We start from the raw sequence: 26716 nt of genomic DNA, 5'->3' as shown, positions 1-26716 counted from the left end.
GTTGTCCTGTGTCTCATCTCACTACATTCCATGCATATCACTGCATTCTCTCAGTTATTTCGGTTTGTTATTTTATTTATAAGATCAAATAAATGTCACATCAATTCCCTTCAGATGGCCAGTGTAATTCCTTATAAAACTAATGTGAAGCATCAAAGAACATTATGCACTCTGTAACGTTCCCTGGCAAACTCACACATTAACAAACTAAAATTTATTTGTACCATATACGCCGCTCTGAGCATTTGTATATAATGTAATTATTTAACAAAAAATATTATTGAATTTTGCGTAAAAGACATTTGTTATTATTGTAATATTTTTTGTAGTAATATTCTCTCTGTATTTAGGATGGTAATATTTCTATATTAATAATGTAATTGCAAAATGTGTCAATATCTGCGATAACAGAGATGTGAAATTCAGCCAGTCGAAAATAATGTCGTGAAATTACAAAGAAATGTTAATAGTCAGCAATGCTATGAAAGCATAATGCACTATGTATTCTTTGGTCTTCCTCGTTTAGAGCTGAAAGCGGTAGGAAGCTGTGTCGATGTATTCGGTGAATGGGTAGACGTCATTTGTCTGTATCTAGATTTAGCCGCCATTGAAGAAGAAATTACGAACTAATGTGAGTTGAATATTTGTTGTGGTAAAAATATATTGAAATTTATAAAAAGTGTGTATTATTAATGTAAATTAGCTTGCCCATGTCATCTATAATATTTCTTTAAAGAGTTTTCAGCATTTTTTAGCGGTGTTGCTGGGCTGTGCCGCGACCGATCGATTTGCAGCGGTGGCACATTTAAAAAATTGTTCCGCTAAAGGAAAAATCAACCAAACCCATAAATCGGGAACAGATAGATAAAAAAATTAACAGTGAATTAAGAGAATGTTCTTCTTTTACAGCGATCCAGAGACTGACTGAGATTTTAAAAAATAGTTACACATTTGTGCATTCTTAGATGGATAGTTAACATTGAAATTTAACAATTTTGGTTCTTTCAAATAACTTTAATGTATAGCGAAGTAGGTTTGATCAGTGATAATTAAATGTCGGCTTGGTAATAATTAACCATTTTCTGCTAATAGTGATAATCTTGTGTTCAAAAGCTAACGCCGGGATAGAATTCAGTAAAAATATTTAACAAAAAATCCACTGCATTTAGAAAATGTGTGCCAAGGCCGAATGATGTAAAGAATTTAATTTTCAACCAAATATTCTTAATCAGTTAATATGAGTTCACGTAATTTTTAAATGTACGTAATTCTTTTGAAAGTGAAAATTTTTATTACCACACGTAAATAAGAGAGAGGTTCTACAACAAAGTTCGCACGCAAAGAAAGTAAGGTAAAGAAAATTAACTTAAAAGCAAATTTTATTCTTTAACGAAAAATTTCATAGCGATTTCGTTAAAACTCTGAAACAATGAAAACCAGTAGTTTTATTTCGTTTATAAGTTTACTGGGATTAACAGCAAGGAAGATGACCTCATATTTCCCTCTTAACAACATTTCTATGTGAAATTTCAGAAATCTAAAAGTGTATGAAACGTAATTTCTTGATACTATGTTCAGTATTTGAATCATTATCACTACAATAAACTATACTACAAACTAACGTTATAGAAAATTGTTATCTATTTTAAGTACCTGTCCATTGTAAAACAAGTTTCTTATGCAGCCATTAAAGTTTATAAAATTGGGACTCGCATTCCACTTCTGAATTTCCTTTGCAAACAATTTTGAGTAAGTGCCGCCAATCTGAAGAGGACTATTTAAAATAAGTTTTCCACTGAACAGAGGAAATTCCCCCTTTGCTATGCAATTTGATCCATTGAAAAATGATGCTGTCATGTCATTCATTTCCAAAACATCAGCAGATTTACAGTGGTCAACTAAGAGATGAACATTCTGAAACAAAAGGGGAAAACCCTGATAAATTAATTTTATTACTAATGAAATTCTAACATAAGGTTTTCCATAAGGAAATTATTTTATCTATGTATTTATATGTGAAGGTGAGATTCACACAGAGGACCAAATGCTAGAACACAAATGCTAGAATGTATTGGATGTGATGACAAGTGCTACGAAGAATTTGGTAGATTCTTTCAAATTGTCTACAGGATGAACAAAATAAAAGGAAAACCTCAAAAAGTCTAACATGAAATAAGTGACTGGTTGGTAAACAGAACTATTCTTTACAGACACTGCTTGCATATTTATAAGTTAAGCTCTCATACATGCCTGCAGTGATTTCCAATGAAGACTTTGCTGTTTGGAGTACTTTGTCATGAAATGTGAAAAAGATTTTTAGTCACATTTTTTCCTCCTTTCTGCTCATCCCTTTTAATTCACATATCTTTTGCAACTACACTTTCAGCCTAGTTTTTCATACAGGAATGAAATTAACCACCACTGATATCATTATATGATTAATAACACCAGCAGTGTAATGTAAATAAAATAGCAAATAAGACCTTTCATATTTTCGTACTAAAAAGAAAGAAAAGCCACAGTTAAGGTAACTGAATGAAGCTGAGAACTCAAATTTTGTAACGGAGAAGCAACTTCCTCATTACTGTCGAATTAATAAATATTCTGATATATCTACTAACCTCATAGTTCCAGAAAATGTCAATTTGATGCCATTTCCCATCATTTAAAGGTTTCTTTGTTTTTATGAATAGTTCTACTGTAACCTCTCCTAAATGCATAAGTAGCCTAGGTCTGCCATTTCTTACTTCTAATGCAATGTAATCTGTAAAATTAGGAAAGCATATTTTTACACTACATACCACTATAACAGTGTTTCTGTATGAATATTACAATAAACATGAATGATACCTGATGTAGTCATATGATTTAACATGAAGGAAGATAGAGGACCATCATAGAGCAGCAGACCATGCTCCTTAATAGTCACAAATTCAAGACTAAGGTGATTTTCAGCCTGTGTGTGAAATGATGGAAACCAAGCCCAGCCATTTCCCTGGAAACTTCTTACAGTCTGCTGACAGCGAGGTCCTCTGAATCCATCTGGACACACACAGCTACAAAATAAGCCAGTTTAGATATAAAGACGGCCACTGTATGGCAAAAGTGGAGAAAATATTTCTCGTATAACAACTGAAATAACACACACACAAGCTTTGTGATACATGTGGAACCATATGAAGTTCACTTACAAACAACAAATAACAGTCTTAACAGCAACCTATTACATTTAAAACCAAATGTTAAGGTATCAGAAAGAAAAATTCTTATCCCAAAGAACAGAAAAATAAGGAAATATAAAAAGCTGTCGAACAGGGAAAAACTGGAAGAAAAAATACTGAGAAATGTAAATCATGATGGTTGTACAATGTGTTCAACAGGAATAGAATACAATAACAGATTTTCTCAAATAATATAAACTGTAAAGAGGAAACAACAAAAAACTGTAAAGTCACTTAAAATTTTTGTTCCTTAGTGTTATTTTTCAGTTTTAAACTGTCTTAGTATTCATGATATAATTCCATAATTTTAATTATATTTCACTGCCTGTGAATTCTTGTATAATGTCAGAATATTTGTATTTAATAATGTTTAATTTCTTCACCAGTTACTGATTTTTGATCTTGACAACTGCATAATGTCACTGTGCATTTTCCTCACTTGTATGAAATTTATTTACTCATGTGGCTCATAACCTGTCCAACACACTCTTTTTGGTGCTGCTAGGAGCATCACAAGTTATGTGTCTTACTTGTCTCTCAAGAAGTGACCATGATGAGTTGATTAATAGCTGAGCTCTGTATATTACTTGATGGTGAACATGATGATGAAGATGATGATGATGATGATAATGAGGCAAAGGAAGAGGAGGAGAGAGGATGAAACTTGCTACTGGCATCTAGCCTACTCCTCTCAAATAGTACCAAAATGGTTGCAAAACTTAGTGTCCTCGTCTTTCAAACAGATTTCATCAGGAGTGTTACATTGCGACACTTCACTGCACTGTTTGGAGAGGCATGGAATTTAGTTCAGTACACTGATGTAAAATTCCACTGCTACCACTCCTAATGCCAACCAATTACTGGCACTGAAAATGTTTTCACACCATGGTTTAAAGCATCTACAAAGGTGTTCCGTGACTGGATTAGATTCCTTTACAATACTGATTAACAAAGGCAAATACTTGTATTTAATGTGCCCTGCCAAATTAATATTCTGATTCTGAATAAATTATCTTTACTACTTTATAATCCTTCACCTCTCCATTTGAGTTTTGTTGTATGTGGTATACAGAAATGCACCTCAACGAATATCTGCTGACAAACTTAAATAATTTGTTATGGTTTTTTGATAATTATTACTTTGGAACCATCTAATCACAACTGACTAAACCATAATTTTTGTGCTATAAGTATTTCACCTTTATTGTTTGCAAAGCATTTTCAGTGGAGTGGAATATGTACGTATTTTGGTTTATAGTATTTATATCTAAAAACAAAGATGATGTAACTTACCAAACGAAAGTGTTGGTATGTTGATAGAGACACTAACAGACAAAAACACACACACAAAATTCAAGCTTTTGCAACCCACGGTTGCTTCATCAGGAAAGAGGGAAGGAGAGGGAAAGACGAAAGGATGTGGGTTTTAAGGAAGAGGTTAAGGAGTCATTCCAATCCCGGGAGCGGAAAGACTTACTTTAGGGGGGAAAAGGGACAGGTATACACTCGCACACACACATATATCCATCCACACATATACAGACACAAGCAGACATATGTAAAGGCGAAGAGTTTGGGCAGAGATGTCAGTCGAGGTGGAAGTACAGAGGCAAAGATGTTGTTGAATGACAGGTGAGGTATGAGCAGCGGCAACTTGAAATTAGCGGAGGTTGAGGCCTGGTGGGTAACGAGAAGAGAGGATATATAGAAGAGCAAGTTCCCATCTCCGGAGTTCTGATAGGTTGGTGTTAGTGGGAAGTATCCAGATAACCCGGACGGTGTAACACTGTGCCAAGATGTGCTGGCCGTGCACCAAGGCATGTTTAGCCACAGGGTGATCCTCATTACGAACAAAAACTGTCTGCCTGTGTCCGTTCATGTGAATGGACAGTTTGTTGCTGGTCATTCCCACATAGAACACTTCACTGTGTAGGCAGGTCAGTTGGTAAATCACGTGGGTGCTTTCACACGTGGCTCTGTCTTTGATTGTGTACACCTTCCGGGTTACAGGACTGGAGTAGGTGGTGGTGGGAGGGTGCATGGGACAGGTTTTACACCGGGGGCAGTTACAAGGGTAGGAGCCAGAGGGTAGGGAAGATGGTTTGGGGATTTCATAGGGACGAACCAAGAGGATACAAAGGTTAGGTGGACAGCGGAAAGACACTCTTGGTGGAGTGGGGAGGATTTCATGAAGGATGGCTCTCATTTCAGGGCAGGATTTGAGGAAGTCGCATCCCTGCTGGAGAGCCACATTCAGAGTCTGATCCAGTCCCGGAAGTGGGGCAATTTTGGGGTTCTTCTGCGGGAGGTTCTGGGTTTGAGGGGATTAGGAAGTGGCTCTGGTTACTTGCTTCTGTACCAGGTCGGGAGGGTAATTGCGGGATTCGAAAGCTGTTTTCAGGTTGTTCGTGTAATGGTTCAGGGATTCAGGACTGGAGCAGATTTGTTTGCCATGAAGACCTAGGCTGTAGGGAAGGGACCGTTTGATATGGAATGGGTGGCAGCTGTCATAATGGAGGTACTGTTGCTTGTTGGTGGGTTTGATGTAAACAGATGTGTGAAGCTGGCCATTGGACAGATGGAGGTCAATGTCAAGGAAAGTGGCATGGGATTTGGAGTAGGACCGGGTGAATCAGATGGAACCAAAGGAATTGAGGTTGGAGAGGAAATTCTGGAGTTCTTCTTCACTGTGAGTCCAGATCATGAAGATGTAATCAATAAATCTGTACCAAACTTTGGGTTGGCAGGCCTGGGTGGCTGTAGGGAAGGGACCGTTTGATATGGAATGGGTGGCAGCTGTCATAATGGAGGTACTGTTGCTTGTTGGTGGGTTTGATGTAAACAGATGTGTGAAGCTGGCCATTGGACAGATGGAGGTCAATGTCAAGGAAAGTGGCATGGGATTTGGAGTAGGACCGGGTGAATCAGATGGAACCAAAGGAATTGAGGTTGGAGAGGAAATTCTGGAGTTCTTCTTCACTGTGAGTCCAGATCATGAAGATGTAATCAATAAATCTGTACCAAACTTTGGGTTGGCAGGCCTGGGTAACCAAGAAGGCTTCCTCTAAGTGACCCATAAATAGGTTGGCGTATGAGGGGGCAATCCTGGTACCCATGGATGTTCCCTTTAATTGTTAGTATGTCTGGCCTTCGAAAGTGAAGAAGTTGTCAGGATGAAGCTGGCTAAGGTAATGAGGAAAGAGGTTTTAGGTAGAGTGGCAGGTGATCGGCGTGAAAGGAAGTGCTCCATCGCAGCGAGGCCCTGGACATGCAGCATATTTGTGTATAAGGAAGTGGCATCAATGGTTACAAGGATGGTTTCCGGGGGTTACAGATTGGGTAAGGATTCCAGGCATTCGAGAAAGTGGTTGGTGTCTTTGATGAAGGATGGGAGACTGCATGTAATGGGTTGAAGGTGTTGATTTATATAGGCAGAGATACATTCTGTGGGGGCTTGGTAACCAGCTACAATGGGGCAGCCAGGATGATTGGTTTTGTGAATTTTAGGAAGTAGGTAGAAGGTAGGGGTGCTAGGGGTGCGGGGTGTCGGTGGGGTCAGGAGGTTGATGGAGTCAGGTGATAGGTTTTGTAGGGGGCCTAAGGTTCTGAGGATTCCTTGAAGCTCTGCCTGGACATCAGGAATAGGATTACCTTGGCAAACTTTGTATGTAGTGTTGTCTGAAAGCTGATGCAGTCCCTCAGGCACCTACTCCCGACGATCAAGTACCACAGTCGTCAAACCCTTGTCCACCGGGAGAATGACGATAGATTGGTCAGCCTTCAGATCATGGATAGCCTGGGCTTCAGCTGTGGTGATGTTGGGAGTAGGATTAAGGTTTTTCAAGAAGGATTGAGAGGCAAGGCTGGAAATGAGAAATTCCTGGAAGGTTTGGAGAGGGTGATTTTGAGGAAGAGGAGGTGGGTCCCACTGTGACGGAGGACGGAACTGTTCCAGGCAGGGTTCAATTTTGATAGTGTCTTGGGGAGTAGGATCATTAGGAGTAGGATTAGGATTATTTTTATTTGTGGCAAAGTGATATTTCCAGCAGAGAGTATGAGTGTAGGACAGTAAATCTTTGATGAGGGCTGTTTGGTTGAATCTCTGTAACGCACCAAATACAAAATGTAAATGCTTAATGCGATCAAAGGAAATGATGGACAAGGTTCCACAAAGAGGAGACAGTTCGTTCCATTTCTAAATCAAAGATTTCCTGTCCTACACTCATACTCTCTGCTGGAAATATCACTGGTCCATTTCATCCTCAAGCAAGCGGGCAAACTGAATGAGTTCACCTTAGGTTATCTAAGATGTTGAGCTACTACATTAACCCACAGCATTTAAATTGGGATGCCTATTTGAACCTAGTTATCTGTGCCTACAACACAAAATCTCATTCTGGAATGTGCTCCAACATGAACTGGGTCCACAAAGTGAACCATTGAAGGAATTTGCAAAACAGTTAAAGAAATTTGGAAAATGGTTAAACGCGGCAATACAAAAGTGTTAGAGAAACAAGAGCATATTGGGCAAAGAGCAAGTAAACTACCACAGTATAGAATAGGGCATTGGGTATTGGTAACTAATCCTTATACTATATAGGCAAAACTAAGAAATTTTTGACTAAGTATCAAGAACCATACAAAGTTGTTGAAATGACTTGAACAGTCAACGTAAAACTGCAATTACCAACAAGGACTTTGATAGTGCATGTCAGTCAAGTCAAGCCATTTAAGGATGTAGTTGATGCATTGCCACAAATCTCTTCAACCAATCCTGAAAGATCAGAAAGACGAAAGAAATAACTACCTAAGAAGGATATATCTTATTCATTTAGATCTAGGAGCAAGTAAAGTAGGATTCTTCAGTGTAATCCAAGTATCATGATTGTTGTTTTTATGTTAGTATAATTTTTTCTTCTATTATACTGTTTTGTCTTTAGTTAGTAGGAGGGTCATGTGCCAAGATGCAGGCCAGAGAAATTCTTCTGTGCATAGCACTGCTATATTATTGCAAAGGACATATAATGCAGAATCAACCGCTGCACAATGGTAAACTGTTCATTAGAAAAGCAGATGTCTACTAACAAACCACAAACGGAATTCCAGACAATCAGAGACCACTGGCTTTATTCTATGTTTCCATGAGAAACAGTAATCATTACTTGTTAAGAAAATGGGACACCTACAGGAATTATGTGATTAGAATTACAAGGTAATGGACTGTTAATAAAAGGGACTAGATGTGAGCTAGCAGCAAGACAGTTTCACCATCCAGCTACCATTATGGGTACAGCACTAATTAATGCATCCACACCAATGTTGTACTGGCCAGAGAAATCACCACACATTCTATCCCACCAAAACCTAACTTTTATCAACTCACTGGATTCAACTTTATTATAGTTGATAGATAACTTGATAAATTCCGAAAACCAACAAATCCCAGTAAACCAAATATTGCAGCATGTGAAACAGTATAATGAAAAGCACAGGCAGAAGGCAATTATTTACAGTTTGTCAACCCTGAGCGTAATCTTGGGTCCGATATTTATTTGTGCAATATAATTCTGTGTGAAATGTAAAATAGTACACTTTAGTGAAATTGCAAACCACCAAATGCCAGTAAAATGGATACAACCGAGTCATAAGATGGGAAGCAGAAAACACACCACTGTAATTAGATGAGCATAGCAGAATGAACTAAGATTCAATATTCCATTGTAACTTAGCATAAGGAGAAATGTAAATTACTGATTAAGAATATATAGACTAACCAATAACAAGTGAAGATGAAAATTCAGGATGAATTTTAACAAAAGGGAGGCATGTGTTACGGTACAGAGTAATATAGGTTTCAAGTTATAAATTTTTTAACAGCGTTCACCCACCTTGACATGAGATCGGTTGGTTATACCACAATTAGCAGTGGAGCAGGAAGTATGGTGATGCAAGACAGATGGGCAGCACAGTCTGCAACTCTGCAGTAGCTCAGTGAGAGAGAGCACATGCAGAGGGAAAAGACAGAAGGACAGCAACTAAGCAAAATAACATGCATGCTTGTTTGCGCAGCAAAATGCTGCAAGAAGTGATACCCATGGCTATGGGAAATACTCCTAGACCAACTTCACTAGCTGCTAAGAGAGAATTAAAGCAAGGGTAGCAGAATAATGAGGCCACCTGCAGTCATTGATAGTAAACCATATGTCACAGAACTACAGAGAGCTCTTTAAATACTGGAGCCCCAGCTCCAAGTAGAGGGAACGATTCAGGTCAATGGGAACAATGGAGTTGATGACATTCTGTTCCATGACCATGTTATTTTAGTAAGTCTTGTTGCAGATCAACAACCACAGTACCAGCCAGCTGTGGAGTGCTGCAGAGCTGAAGTCCACTGATGAATTTCATGCTGTGTCGCTCCAACCACTACTGATGGGAGAGCTGCTGAACTACCAGCAGCAGTGCAGTACCAGGTGTGTACTCTCTGAGTGTGGGACGAAAGACAACAACCAGGCTGGCAGTACTGGGTTCAATGCCTGCCATCTACACTGCACCGAGGATGGGGTGGTCCAGGGAAAAAGAGGCACAGAGTGGGATTGTGTACACTCCCTCAGCTGGTAGCAGCTATCTTGTTCCATGTTTGTAGGATGTTGGCTGCGGTATTTTAAGTCTCTGCAAATGTGACTTGATTTGTTTCATACTTCCAATACCTAATGTGTTACTTGTATTGTGTTTTAAAACTCCTGTATGTCATGTCTATGTATAATGAATCACAAATTTGACATTCAATTTTGTAAATTCCTGATCCCTGGAATTCAACCCTCTTGATTGTTGGTTGGCTTATGTTTGTCTGGAGAGTTTGCACAGTTTTATATGCTATTTGGAGATCTTTAAAAAATAATAAAAAAAAATTGTGCATGGCAATCTGTGTGTTGATTCATGTGTTTAAGTCATAGTGAATCATGAACTTCCTTTCTGTAAAAAAAATATTGTGCATGGCAATCTGTGTGTTGATTCATCTGTTTAAGTCATAGTGAACCATGAACTTCCTTTTTGGGCAGCATTGTCACTGTGTGTGTGTGTGTGTGTGTGTGTGTGTGTGTGTGTGTGTGTGTGTGTGTTGTGGGTACTTGTGGGTTTGAGGCTGTTGGCAACACCATCTACAACAGTACATCAAAATGAGCATACAGTTCCTACTGGTGTGAAAATGAAATTTCAAATGGCAGGAAGAAGACCAAGAAAATCTCTAACAAAGAAACAGAACTCATGTAGATCAACATCCTAGAAATCCGTACATACTACTTTAAATTATTACTACATCATAGAAAAGCAAGAAGTCCTAGAATTGTTAGAATCTCAATCTACAGTATCCTAAGTGTAAACCAAATATTATAAACCAAAATATGTATTTATTCCTGACCACTTAAGATGCCTTGCAAACAATAAAGGTAACACATATATGGCACAAAACAGTGTTTCATTCAGTTGTGATTAGATGATCCCAAAGTAATAATTATAAACTTATCATAATATTATACACAACTGAGGATGACAGGATTACAAAAGTTGAAGATGTTACTGCTCCTATGCCAAGCATTCTCTGTCAATATGTGCAACAAGTTCAAAAAATACATCTGAGGCTCCATAAGACAATATAGCACATAAAATTCAACCAAACTTGAAGGGGAGCAACCTAATTCCACCTTACATTAATGTAAAGGCTGCAAACACTCCTACAGTGACACAAAAGTCAAAATCATATGCAGAAAGGTATTGGTAACTAAATGAAATTAAAATGCTGTATTAGAAAAAAGCATTATCTGAATGTGATACAGTGTAAAACTCATTTAGAGTTAGCACAGCACACAGGAAATCCCACAATGCTCATGCCATTAATAGACAAAACTGAACACAACACATACACAACAGACAAACATATACAAAACAAGCATAAACAGAAAGCAATGAGAATAACAACAAAAAAGACACAAACATACATTTACATTTGGAACGAGACAACACAATAACATTAACATACATTTCATCCATGTTTCATATACTTGACAGACAGAACTGCACAAAAAAGAAAAGCAGCTATTTGAAAAAGGGTTTAAATGTTGCATCAACAGGAGGTTGAACAACCAGTACATAACAGATCTCACAGTAGAAGCTGAACACATCCTTACAAATGGAGAACGTAGGATCTGTGTTCTGATTAACCTCTGCCGATTATAATTATTCCATTATAATGCTGAGGCACACAAATCCTTATTATGTGATATATATGGATATATAACACAAAAATTGTTAACACAAAAAAGATTGTTATAAGTTTTATATTTATAATTTTATTTTTTCAGGATCTGAAATGAGACTTGGCTGATGATGATGATATAAGTATTTTTGTAGAAACATTTTACTACAGGACTTATTCCAAATTTAAGATAAGGAAAAACCATATGCACTTGATAATCCAACACCACTAATAAGTGTTTGCTTTATGCTGCACATAACTAATTTGAATGCTTTGATACTCTTATAAATAAAGAAAATCTTGTATTTTTTTCTAAATTTTGTCATTCAGGCAATATAACTACTCAAAAACATTACTGTGTAATTACTCAAATTTTAGAATGCAATGAAAAAAATCAATGTTTTTAACTTAAAGTCCTAAATTGCCTGTATTAAAAAATGTATACTTTTACTAAATAAGTATGTTAATGAAATATCATGAATATAATACTTGTGTTTCTAGAAAAATCGTAGTGGCTTTTTACTAGAAAAGTGTACATCTAAATATCTCCTCACTGAAGCAGAAATTATTTTTAATGTCATTTAAAGAGAATAAAAAATGAAACAAAGAAGCTTCATTACTAGTTACGTACAAACATTAGCTATTGCCCCTGTCTTCTGTGTTATTACTGAATATGTGGCTGCTCTGTATTTAAGTACTATGTAAACCACTCCCAACACCAGTCTTTAAATAAGCAGTGTAAATGAACAGTGCTAGAATCACTCTGCAATAATACACAGTCATGTGTAATCAATTCTATAAAGTCCCCATTAAGCTTTCAATGACAAATAATACACAAAACTAGTTTCTGTTAAAACGTAATCAAATCAGCAAGTTCATGTAAAGTTTCTATTTGGCATGTACATCTGAGGTATTGGTGAAAACTGAAAATGGAAAATACAGGATGGAATAATCACATATTATGCAATAGATTGCTTCTCACCATATGGTGGAGGGGTTGAGTCACAGACAGATACAACAAAAAACCTGCCAAACAAATAAGCTTTTGGCCAAAAGGCCTTCTTCTGAATTAGACAACATACACACAAACACAACTTGCACCCACATGACCACTGTCTGTGGCTACCAACACCAGACATTGAGCAACAGTTCATGATGGGAGAAGCAATCTGGGTGGTGGGAGTAAGGAGGAGGCTGAGGTAGGGAGGGGGGAGAAGAGCAGGGTAGGGGTGGAGGAAGATAAAGCGCTGCTTGTGTTGTGAGAGTATACAGAGATTAGGTGCGGAGAGGGTAGGGCAGCTAGGAGCAGTCGGAAGGTTAGATGTGGGGGGGAATGGAAAAGGAGAGAAATAAAAGACTGTGGGTGTGTTGTTGGTATGGAAGGCTGTGTGCTGCAAGAATGGAAAGAAGGAAAGGGATAGATAGGTGAAGGACAGTGACAAACAAAGATTGAGGTCAGGAGGGTTACAGGAAGCTGGTTTTGGTAAGAAGGATCCAGATAGCACCAGCTGTGAAGCAGTCACTGAGGTGAAGAATGTTGTGTTGGGCAGGATGCTCAGCAGCTGGATGTTCCAGCTGTTTCTTGGCCACAGTTTTTAGGCGGCCATTCATGTGGACAGACAGCTTGTTGGTTGTCACACCCATGAAGAATGCAGTTGGGATGGATGAGGATATTGTGTAGCTTCAGTGGGCTGCGGAACACTGCTGTGGGAGGGGGATGGGAAGGATAGTGGGAGGATGTTCCTCCTTTCAGGGCGCCATGAGATGTTGTCAGAATGCCAGGCAGAGGATGTGATTCTGTTGTTATAATCCTGGGTGATACGGAGTGATGAGGGGAATGCTTCTCTGTGGCCAGATGGTGGGACTTAGAGACGTGGTGGGTGACGGAAGAGATAAGGCATGGAAGATCTGTTTATGTACAAGGTTGGAAGTGTAATTTTGGTCTGTCAAGGCCATAGTGAGACCCTTGGTATATTTTGAGAGGAACTACTTGTCATTATAAATGCAATGGCCACAGGTGGCTATGTGGTACGGAGGGACTTCTTGGCATGGAATAGGTGGCAGCTGTTGAAGTGGAGGTATAGCTCATGTTTGGTAGGTTTGATATGGATGAAGGTACTTATGTAGCCATCTTTGAGGTGAAGGTCAAAATCAAGGAAGGTGGCTTGTTGGGTTGAGGGGGAACAGGTGAAGAAAGAAGGTGTTGAGGTTCTGGAGGAATGTGAAAGAGTGTTCTCACCCTCAATCCAGATGACAAAGATGTCATCAGTGAATCTGAATCAGGTGAGTGGTTTTGTATTCTGGGTGGATAGAAAGATGGCCCATGAATAGGTTAATGCCATGCAGACACCCATTGCCATACCCCCAATTTATTTGTTGCTGATGCAGTCAAAGGAGAAGTAATTGCGGGTGAGGATACATTTGGTCATGGTGATCAGGAAGGAGATTGTTGGTTCACAATCTGTTGGATGTTTAGAAAGGTAGTGCTCAATAGCAGAAAGGCCATGGGCATTAGGGCTGTTAGTGTAAAGGGAGCAGAGGTTCTGTGTGTTGCTCGCAGACTGGCCTCGATGGCCAGAGACAGTGGTCATGCGTGTATGAGTTGTGTTTGCATGAATGTCTGTGTGTGTGTGTGTGTGTGTGTGTGTGTGTGTGTGTGTGTGTGTGTGTGTGTGTGTTGTCAAAATCAGAAGCAGATCTTTTGGATGAAAGATTTACTTGTTTAGCAGTTTTTTTGTAGTGCCTGTCTGTGACTTAACATCTACACTATATGATGAGTAGCACCTATCCATTTCATAATACTGTGATAGATAAAAATGGAATACATAACAAATATTGAAATGGGTATTTCTATTTGGATGCAACATGAACAGTTTTATTTACAGGAAAATGTGCAGGATCTGGGAGAATTAGCAACTTTATTTTAATATTGTCTGCTCACTGTTCTGTAAAACACTGCACCAGCCACAGTACAGCTCCATTGTGAATGCTGTTCTCGAATATGGTATGAATTAGCAGATGTTCAAAAGCACACGGAAATTGCCCTGACTACTGTGAAACAATTGAAACTGCTGCAAATGGACCTGTTGAGAGGAGTACCAAATACCAGTATTACCTCAACTACTGTCCTCTCCTGTGAATCCTGTCTCCTATGCAGACAGTACTGGATCTATCACACTTGACTGTGAGTGGCACATCAGTGGCAGGGCTAGGTGCCCTGTACAGGGGAAACAGGGACCATGCAGACCTCTGGGTGTCATACCCATCCCCAAAACCAACATTATTGAAGTGCTGTCTTCCACTGAAACTGAGCAAGTGAGATGAATTTCACCTGTTGGGAAAAGTGTTGTGTTCTGTGTCAGGAGGAGGCAAATGCAAAAGGGTAGGTCTCTATTAACCATCAGCAGTTCAAACACATGGAAAATAATGGTACCCTGCAGGGAAATGACAGAAAAGGATGGGAAGAGCCCCAGGTGCACTCAGTGTGTATGCCTTGGGGCCTCGTTCAAAATTTTGAAGATGCTATTCTGGCAGCCATTATGGGAACAGGGTGCAACAAATTATAAGCCATGGTGCATGTTGAAACAAATGATGCCTGTTGTCTGGGCTCTGAGGACATACCTGGATTGTTTCAGTGGCTTACAGAGAAGGTTGAGAACCAGTCTTGATCATGGAGTTTCAACAAAGCTCACAATATGAAGCACTGTTCCCAAAACTAACCATGACATCTTGATTCTGAGTCATCTGGAATGCTCAAACAAGACACTTTGAAGGTTCTGTGACAAGTTAGGATGTGACTTACTGGATTGCACTACCGGGTTGAGAGTCTTTTATATGGCTCAGGTGTGCACCATGGATTTAGAGGCTGGTAATCAGGCAGCTGACTGTGTGTGGGATGCACAAAAGTTTTTTAAAATTTGGTGACTTTCCATCCAGTCCAGATAAGGATAGCTGTATGGACCTCAGAAGTGTCAGTATAGCATACAAAGCAATGCCCCGTACAACTAAGAGTATTAAAATCTAGTGATTAACTACTGATGCATTCACAACAAAATATCAGAGTCTGAAGTGCTCCTAAAAAGCAATGAACCTCTTATGATACTATATGCTGAAAGCTGGTTAAAACCTGAAATTGATAGCAGAGAAATTTTTGGGGAAAATATAAGTGTATATTGAAAAGATAAACTAATGATAAATGGAGGTTTTGCATTTGTAGCAATACATAAGAAATTCAAATCCACAAAGATAAATATTGAAAATGGATGTGAGACTGTCTGTGCCAGACTCAGTATTAAGGGTGGACATAAACTTAACAACCAAGCTTAACTCCAGAGGTAACTGAAAACTTTAGGGAAAACCTAAGTTCACTAGTACATAAGACCCCAATCATACTGTCCCTATCAGAAGAGACTTTAATCATCAAAAAATCAATTGGATAAATTACATTTTTTTAAGTGGTGGGTGTGACACAACATATTGCAAAACATTACTAAATGCTTTCTCTCAGAATTACCTAGAAAGGATTGTTCAGAAGCCTACTCACAATGGAAATAAGTTGAATCTAAAGGCACAAATAGACCTGACCTCTTAGAGCAGTGGTTCCCAAAAGGGGTCCGCGGACCTCCAGGGGTCCGCGAGCTATGCCAGAGGGGTCTGCAAGATGCTATTAGAATAAAAAATATATTAAATATATTTTGTATGATAACAGATTCTTTGTTTTGGCCACTCAATATTTTTTCAATAATGAATATGTCAATGTTTTTTCTAAGTACCAAAAATAGAAAACATATAAAAAGACTCTTAATTTGGCTTTTTTAGGTACTTGATACTGTGATATGACAAGGTACCAATCATGCTCGATGAGGGGGTTCTTGAGAATATTTTGTTGGGAACCCCTGCCTTAGAGGATATACACGTTGAAACTGGTGTCAGTGGCCATGAGGCAGTTGTAAGCAAGCTAAAGAGGGCAACAAAAACAAATCTAAGGATTTAAATGTACAGAAACTTGATAAAGTGGTGGTACTGCCATATGTCAATAACGAACTCTGATCATTGAGCTTTAGAGAGGATCACGTAGATGAACTGTGGCTCAGGTTTTACAAGAACATTTGACCATGCATTTGACAGATATGTATCTAGTAGAACAGTTTGTGATGGGAGAAACCCTCTATGAAATACAGTCACTATAAGCAAACTTCCAAAGGAAGAGGGACTACTGCATAGCAAGTGAAAAACAAATCAAAGGGCTACAGGCAGAGAAATGTTGAATGAAATGCATTTCCCTGTCAAGATGGCACTGTGTGAAGCCTTAAACAACTGCTGTAACAGAATATTACTGAAAATTTTTTCACAAAATACAAAGATATTCTGGTCATATTTAAAAGCTGTTGGTAGCACCAAAGTTAATGTTCAGACACTCATGGATGAGACAGGAGCTGAAATGCAAAGCAAATGAAAAGCAAAAACATAAATGCTGAATTACATTTTCAAATGTTACATTAAAAAGGAAATTCTAGGGGTATTGTTTCAATTTAATCTGCACATGCCTGCAAAGATGTGTGATATAGGTATGGGTATCAATGGTATTGAGAAACAGCTGAAGTCCCAAAGATTGAACAAAGTCATAGGGCTCAATGGAATCCCAATCAGATTCTATATCAAATTTGTGGCTGAGTTAGCCATTTTTTAATTATAATCTACCACAGATCCTTCAGAAAATAAATAAATAGTGCCCAGTATTCAGAAGAAAACACAGGTCATACTCATCTGCAGGAAGGGTAGCAAGAATTATTTAAGAAAACTACTGTCTAATATACCTGAGATTCATATTTGTGTAGACTTTTAGAACATATTCTAAGCTCAAACATGATTATGTATCTGGAACAGAATGACATCCATGCCAAATAACATAAGTTTCAAAAACATTGGTCATGTAAGAACCAGCTTGCACTTTTCTCACACACCATTCTGAAAGCCACCGATCAAAGCAGTTAGGTAGTTGCAGGATTTCTTGATTTCCAAATAACATTTGTATCAGTAACATTTGTAAATTTATCTTCATTAGTACAATCATACAGAGTATCAAGCATACTTTGTGACTGGACTGAGGATTTTATGGTAATGGAAGATGCAGTTTGTTACCTTGTATGGAGAGAGTATAATGGAAATGTTCACTACATCTTTTTTTCAACAAGAATTGGAGAAACCACTACTCTGTAATTTAAAACATGATCATATGAGACCAAACTTGCAAATTATGTATTCTCTATAATTCTGATATAAATGCACATAGATGAAGCATAATGCTGATATAAAATTTACTATTTTATGAAAAACATAATTATTTCTGCATTTCTAATGTACATCAAGGTTTTGTTCATTTGTGAAGTTGAGAATATTTAAAATTAGTGATATAGTCATACTCACTGTTTCCCATAACTGTTCAAAAAGATAAAACCAACAGAAGAATTTATTTCTTTTTGCTTTCATGAAATATTAATCAACCTATAACTCTTTGGTCAAGGATATTGGTTATATAAATGTATCTTTGTACTGATATATCTAAAAACAAAGATGATGTGACTTACCAAACAAAAGCGCTGGGCAGGTCGACAGACACACAAACAAACACAAACATACACACAAAATTCAAGCTCTCGCAACCAACGGCCGCCTCATCAGGAAAGAGGGAAGGAGAGGGAAAGACGAAAGGATGTGGGTTTTAAGGGAGAGCGTTAAGGAGTCATTCCAATCCCGGGAGCGGAAAGACTTACCTTAGGGGGAAAAAAGGATAGGTATATACTCGCGCACACACACACACACATCCATCCGCACATACAAACACAAGCTTGTGTCTGTGTATGTGCAGATGGATATGTGTGTGTGTGTGCGCGAGTATATACCTATCCTTTTTTCGCCCTAAGGTAAGTCTTTCCGCTCCCGGGATTGGAATGACTCCTTAACGCTCTCCCTTAAAACCCACATCCTTTCGTCTTTCCCTCTCCTTCCCTCTTTCCTGATGAGGCGGCCGCTGGTTGCGAAAGCTTGAATTTTATGTGTATGTATGTGTTTGTTTGTGTGTCTATTGACCTGCCAGCGCTTTCGTTTGGTAAGTCACATCATCTTTGTTTTTAGACATATTTTTCCCACGTGGAATGTTTCCCTCTATGATATTCATATCTTTGTACTGAAATTGATATACAAGGTATCTCACAATTCATGTTATGCTTTCTTAGAAGTTGGAGAGGGGTCTTAGTAGACTAAGTTTTACATAGGAACACATGTCCAGAAACTACAGAGCATCAAAGTTATAGGCACTGGTGCCTGTAAATGTAAGTGTATACAAGGTGATTCCATGATGATGTTACAAACTTTGAGGATGATGGAGACAGATAAATACATCACTTTGAGGTAAGTATCACCAGTTTGAAGTTACAAGAGGAAATTATTCTGATGCCTCTGATAGTGGAATATGTGTACCAGCACTGTTTTGCTATGAATGTAGTGTACGCAGCTTTCAGAGGTGGTAGTATGGACGAAAACAAGAAAAAAAGTCTAGTAAACATATGCTCTAAAATTCATACCTTAAGAGCTATGAGCAGTTTTTCAATAGAGGAGATGAACAAGTGCTTACAGCTTCTCAGGTATGCATTTTAGAGCCCATGTTTACTAGACATATTTTCTTGTCTTGGTCCACACTCTCACCTCAGAAAGTTGCATATCCTACATTCCTAGCAACAACAGTACCGGTACTTGTATTCCATTGTCAGAGGTATCAGAATGATTTATGGTTGTAACTTTCGACTTGTTTGTTTCTGACCCAGGGACCCTTACCTCAAATTGGTACATTAATCTATCTCCGTCACCCTTGAAAGTTTGTAACATCATTATGGAACCACCTTGTATATACACATATTTACAGGCACCAGCACTTATAACTTTGATGCTCTGTAGCATCATTAGATGACATTTCCAGACATGGGTTCCTATGTAAAACTTGAGCTACTAATTCCCTCTAAAACCTCTAGAAGTGTGTAACATTAATTGTGAAAAACCCTGTACATCTCTAGTCTGGTTCACTTGTATTGTGTTATATTTTGGCAGAAGGCAGTTTGCTGTAGTTGTAGAGCAGTTCTGTTGTGAGATGTAATGGTAGGAAGCTGACAGACCTTGTCAAGAAGTGTTTTAATTTGTGAAAACTGCAGAATATGGAATAAAATAATTTTGAAGAGGATACGTGTTCCTGCTTCATGGTATTACTGATTTGGTGCATGGATAAACAGAACCCAGATACTTCTTTGCAGCTCCAGCATGAAGGAATCATTAACCTACAATGACTGTGCAAAGAGAAATAAGAACGTACAACAAACAACGATAAATAAGTTAAGCACAAAATACTTTTTAGTGACTATCTCACCCTGCACTTCGTGGTTTTGATAGCTGAAGACTCATAATCTACATTACACAAACAGTATTTGCGTAAAAATTGTTAATGAATCCAAAATTTAATTAAACTTTGCTGCTTTTTATGTTTATAAATGCAGGAGGGTGGGGAGGGGGGGAGGGGAGGCAAAAGAGTTAATGGCTGATATAGAAATAACTTCAGATGTGCTCCAGGGAAGACTGTCGGGACCTTGCTATTCATACTGTACATTAGTGACCTAGCAGACAGTATTAATATCAGTTTCGCAGATGATGCTGATGTCTGTAATGAAGTACAGTCTAAAAAAAACTGCACAAATATTTGACTGAAACTGGATAAGATTCTAAAGTGATACAAATATTGGCAAGTTGCTTTAAATGTTCAGAAATGTGAACTTGTGCATTGCATAAAATGAAAACATGGAGTGGTAACGTATGACTACAACATAAATGAGTTCCAACTGAAATTGGTCAACTCAAACTAAAATCTAGGTGTAACATTTTGTAGGGATGTGAAGTGGAATAATCACATAGGCACAGTCACAGGTAAAGCAGGTGGCAGATTTCAATTCATTGGTATAGGGGAATGCAATCAGTGAACACAAAAGTTGGATACAAAACACTCATTTGCCCAATCTAGACTATTGATCAAAGGTGAAGGACCTGCAATAGATACAATTAACAACAGCTTTTGAATGTATGCAGAGAACAGTAGACTGAAGATCATAGGTTTGTTTGACAAATAGGGGAGTTGCATGGAGATACTGAAGATACTATACCAAGAAAGCCTACTAACAAAGTTTAAAGAACCAGCTTTAAATAATGATTTTATGAATATACTGTGATCTCCTACATATCACTCCCACAGGGCTCACAATGACAAGAGGCATTCAAATTGCAATTGTTCTTGCATCCCACAGGTGAATGAAATAGGAGGAAGCCCAGACAACTGGTACAATGGGACAATGGGGAGAACTTTCTACCATGCATTTCACAGTAGTTTGCAGAGTATGGATGTGGATGTAGGAAAATATTAGCATCAACCACAAGAATGCTTAACCCACAAGAAGGAAAGCTTTTTGAGATACGTAAAATCCAAATTTTTACTCACCATATAGCGAAGATACTGAATCACAGATAATCACAACGAAAAGTCTTTCACAAATCAAAAATAGGTGACACACACACACACACACACACACACACACACACACACACACACACACACACACACACACAAATGTAACTCAGTGTGGCATCAGTTGCCTGAGACTGCAGTGATGTGTGTGTGTGTGTGTGTGTGTGTGTGTGTGTGTGTGTGTGTGTGTGTGTGTGTGTGTGTCTGCTATTTTTGATGAAGACCACACTGGCCAGAAGCTAATTTGCGGCAATCCTTTTGTTGTGCCTATCTGCGTATTAGGATCTCCGCTATCTGGCAAGTAGCAACTTTCCTTATCATTATATTTTTACAATCTATCCTGGATTTTCCATTGTCTGAAATCAAAATTTTTGCAACTTTATCTCACCAAAAAGTATCTAAAAGTGTAACTCAGTTATTACTTGGTGGAGGAAAGAGCAAGACTGTTACACCGTGTAAACAAATTATCAGTGTGTTTTGTTCAATAACACTACAGCTGCATTACTTTTTATATGCCTAAAATTACACCAATATTCAAATTAACCACAATGGAAGAGCTACCAATTTTTCAGTTTTATCATATTGTTAATTTAAAAAGTTAAAAACATACAAAATGGAAAGAACATTCAAACTTAAGGCATACATTATTTTCATTTGCATATCTAATTTCTATTGGTGGTTGGCTTCATTTTGGGATAATAAAACAACACAAAGTAAAATTGTGTTTTCGTAAAATAATGTTTCCTGAACACAAACCAAACCATAGATTTGTTTGAGTATTCTTGCACGTTTACCACACACAGCCTGTGGTCTTGTGATAGCATTCTTGCTTCCCGCTCACAGGGTCTCGGGTTTGATTCCCGGCAGGGTTAGGGATTTTCCCAGCCTCGAGATGACTGGGTGTTGTTGTGTCATCTTTATCATCATCATTCATCCCCATTACAGTCAGAGGATGGCAATGGCAAACCATCTCCACTAGGAACTTACCTAGTCAGCGGTGCAGGTCTCCCGCATTGGTCCCCTACGCTCCTTGGAGTATGGGACCTCATCATGATCATCATCACAACACACAGGTGTTGTTAGACACATCTCATTCTTGCATTCTGACATTCTGCACCTCTGTCTACATTTATTACTTGAGGTTTCATGATGCTACGACTTATTTCCAACTGCTTCAACCTGCTTAGAGCTGATGATTTTCTCTCTATTCTGTAAAGAATGCATGCATTTCTTCTAATGAAGTCCAATATACTATAAAAAAATGTATCTATTGACCATCTCTGTGAAGCTTCTTTTTTTACTGAATATATTCTAGCAATCTCAATATCCTGTTTTACTATAACAGTCTATTGTTTCAAATCATTGCAAATTGCTACACTTAAATGAAGCATTCTGAAAATGAGAATTTTTTTTATTGCCTTGGTAGCTGGGTTTGTATCCCCAAGCTTCATCACAGTTGTTTTGGCATTGTTGATGATACTGGGATGTCTTTTCCCAAACAGTTCACTATACTGTTGTTACATTCCTTCCAGTTCTACGGAATACAGCCGTAAGTTTCACAACACTGTAATCAGAAATGGTTTGATTGTCTAGTCAATGCTCATCCTCCTCAGATATGGAAATTCATTGCACTGACATTTGGTGTCTAGGCCAACTGCTAACCAAAATTTGATGCCAAATTTATCTGGTTTATAAGCTGCGTGTTGAATTAATCTGTGCCTGACCTTAGTGGGAAGGAGCTGTTCGTTAATGGTCATGTTATGCCTTGGAATATAAAACAGGGAATGAATGTCAATGAAATGTAATGATCAGCTCAGAGACTTCGGCATTTATTGTAGCACCATTTCACAGGGCTGTGCAATGCAACAGATCATTTGCAATACTCTCAGCTAGCATAGATAGATTCATAAAGAAACGATGTGTCCAAGGTGACCACTGCTACAGTTCTGACTCTACAGTCAGAAATAAAATCAGTGAGTACAATTACAAGTATGTATTTTGCAGAGTGTGTGTTGTGTGTTGTGTGTGTGTGTGTATTATAAGTGAAATCTCTGATAATAAAAAATTTATGAAAAATGTTGTCACTTTAGATGGACAAAATCCCAAAATGGTCAGTCTGACCCTTCTGCAGTTCTAGCACTAAACTGTAACTGCCATAACTTCTTCAATATCCCTCTAAAAGAGACCAAGCAATGACTAAAATGACAAATACAACAACAGCAACAACAACACTGGAATAACTTTCCTGCTTGCATTGTAGGTCAAGAAACATAAAATTGGAATGTGGCTGTACCTGGTGAAGTAATCAAGTTAATTTTACCTACAGCCACTACAATTTGTTTTAACATGCAATACATGTTCTGCAGTTAAACATATGTTGCTAAGCATTGGCCTGTCGTGTGCAAAGCCAGCCTGAAGTAACAAGTCAATAGTTTGGGCACTGTTTGAGTGCTCAGAGCCCAAAGGTATATGCAATTTATCTCGTTAATTATTTGCAAGCTATGGCCTTCTGGAAAGGTGATATGCTTTCTACATAATATGTCCAAACATTGTATGGACATGATCTAAGGGACAAAGAAAAAAAAAAGGAATGGAACAGAAACTGAGCACGAACGTTCATTGCCAGATGATTATCTTAGCATTTACATACATTGTGAAGAAAGTTTATTCCAAGCCTGTTGCAACTCAACAGGTCCAGTACAGCAATGCAAAAGGGAACTAAATAAAATGGTAGTACATATGTCTCACACATAAATAACTGCTGCATCTTAGTAGGTTCAGATGCAGAGTCCGATTCCATTCCCCAGATAATTTACCATCATACCATAATTAATGTGTCACAAGTGCCTAGAATTCTAATAACAATAAAAAAATATTATTTTAATATAATCATAATTATTTGTTTATTTCATTCGTTATCATAGTGTTACTGCTTTGGGGGGGAGGGAGGTGAGCAAATTATGACCCCCCCCCCCCACCCCAGTGATACGCCCTTTCCCCTCCCTCCCCTACCGCTTGGGTCTGAATGAATCTTACACTTAGACAGAAGAACATACTTTTATTATAACAAAAAGCAGATGATCAACAAGGAAAAACAATCCTCTTATACATCATTGTTATGATTATGAATGAAATGCAAATGAACAATAAAAGATACAAAGTTTATATAAGAACAGACATAAAATATTATGCATGAAATTATGAATTAAGTTGTAATGCTGATGTGCTGTTCATTTAATGAATGCAATTTTTCAACTTACAAGAATTTCTCCTACTTTTCACATCAATTATATAACAAAATTTCTTTTAAAAATTATATATGTGCAAGAAATGCTACAGGAAAGACAACAGTTTGAAATAGTTCAGCTTTGGAACTTACCGTTTACTAGTGCCTTTCTGAAGACAATGACCACCATTATAACAATAATATTTCCCACATGTTTCTGCTGTGAAGATCCTTTTTGTGGAATCACACACTGGTGTGACAACAATTGTTATTCCAACCAGTGAAGTCATGTTAGCATCTACCAAATGTGGTTTGCTGCTTGTTCCAATGACATTTGTACATGATTCTGGACACTTTATTTTTTCGGTGAAACAGTAGTCTAAACCAGCCATTACAATGTCAAGACCAGTTCTTCTTTCAATCTACAAAAATTAATCTTTGTGAAAGTAGTTTTCCTTCAATTGCTATTAATAACACTAAAACAATATTAAATGGTACATAAGATAAAATGCTTTGAATTGAATTAGTTGCAGTATCAAATGAGTACATAACAGGAAACAATTTCTGATACAGCAGAAGAGTGTAGATGCTATGCAAAATAAAAAAAGGAAATCCAGGATTGAATAATGACAATACTGCGAAAAGAATAGAATACTGTTCACCATATGGAGGATACACTGAGTCACAGACAGGTACCACAAAAAGGCTGCTATACATTCAAGCTTTCAGCCAAAAGTCCTTCTTCTAAAATAGAAAAACACACACATTCCCACAAGCACAACTCACACATACATAACCACTCTCTCTGACCACTGACACAGGACTGCATTCAGCAACTGCACCTGATGGGAGAAGCAATCTGTCAGTGGTGCGGTAAGGAGGAGGCTGGAATGTGTTGGAGAGGGAGAGGGGGAGAAGGAGCAGGGCAGGGTTGGAAGAATGTAGTGCTACCTGTGGGAGTGTGCAGGGGACAGGTGAAGTCAAGGGGGTGGTGGTGTTTGAGGGGGATTGGGGGGGGGGGGGGGGGGCAGGAAAATGCATAGATAGGTCAACGATAGGGACTAGCAAAGGTTGAGGCCACAGGGTTTACAGGAATGTAGGATACATTTCAGGGAGGGTTCCCACCTGTGGAATTCAGAAAAGCTGGTGCTGGTAGGAAGGCACAGGCTGTTCACACTCACTGAAGTGAAGCTCATTATGTAGGACAGCATGTTCAGCAACTGGGTGATCAGTCTGTCTCTTGGCCAAAGTGTGTCCTTCCTACCAAAACCAGCTTTTGTGAAATACATGCGTGGGAAACCTCCCTGCAATATACCCTACATTCCCATAACCTTCCCTGCCCTCAACTTTTGCTAGTCCCTGTATTTTACCTACCAATCCCCTTCCTTGTTCCCACTCCAGCACTACACAGCTTTTTATTCCAGTGACACATCCACTAGTCTTCTTCTCTCCTCCTCGCCTTTTCTCCTTTTCCAATTCCCCCCCCCCCCCCTCCCCCTCCTTCCTCCTCAAACCCTCCATCTAGCAGCCCTACCCTGTTCCCACCACACACCACATCCCTACATGCTCCCACAAGCAGCACTATAGCTCTGCCCCCCCCTCCCCCTCACCACACCACCACTACCAGATTTCTTCTCCCAATGATCCTGCATGTGCCAGTTGTGGTTATGTACTTTAGAAGGACGCCTTTTTGCCAAAATCTTAAATGTATAGGAATCTTTTTGTTGTGGTTGTTTGCAGCTCAACATCTCCTCTATTCAGTGAGCAGCATTCTATCCTTTTCATAATATTGTAGAGTAGCTGCTCTGTTGTATATTTATTTACAATTTTTCTTCATGAAGTCATTCTTTCTGAAGTCATTCAATTGCTGACTTTTGCAAACATCATCACACTTGGGTGTACATTGATATTATAGTAGTAAATTTGAATATAGTAATGATAATAATAATAAATTACTAGGGTTTAATATTATTCTCATAGTAGTATACTAAACATGAATTGTAAATGAAAGGCTTATTTCAATAGTGGTACAAGTCCATTACCTGCACTTTTCTGTCTATAATGCTTCTGAAATTAATGAGCCAAACAAACAGAAAGAGAAATTCATCTCTCGCAAGAAGCCATTTGCTTGAATATTTCTGGCATCTCACTGCAGATATTTCAGTGCTCATTTAACTTTATGACTATGTATCTCAATATGAACAAAAATGGACTTGTACCACTATTGAAATAAGCCCTTCAAATATCAATATTAGTACAGGGTCACACAGAAAAAAGGAAACATTTCCACAATCCAATAAAACTAGAAGTGACGAAGGAAAAAATTGCATTAATAGTACTGGTAATTGAAACCTCACAAGTTTGCTATTTATGAAACACTGACAGAATTTATCATTTTTTCAAAATTAAGTCCTTCAGATGGCATCCTCCTGTATGAATACATTTGTGAAATCTGCTGT

At 38.3% G+C, this 26716-nt stretch overlaps 1 pseudogene; it reads right to left on the bottom strand.

Annotated features, from left to right (window-relative positions):
- Positions 1 to 26716, bottom strand: part of LOC124620183 — a 350456-nt pseudogene that overhangs the window by 78084 nt on the left and 245656 nt on the right.

This window comes from Schistocerca americana, chromosome 6 (assembly GCF_021461395.2).
Source record: "Schistocerca americana isolate TAMUIC-IGC-003095 chromosome 6, iqSchAmer2.1, whole genome shotgun sequence".
NCBI classification, from domain to species: Eukaryota; Metazoa; Arthropoda; class Insecta; order Orthoptera; family Acrididae; genus Schistocerca; species Schistocerca americana.
This window is presented reverse-complemented; position numbering and strand designations above follow the sequence as displayed.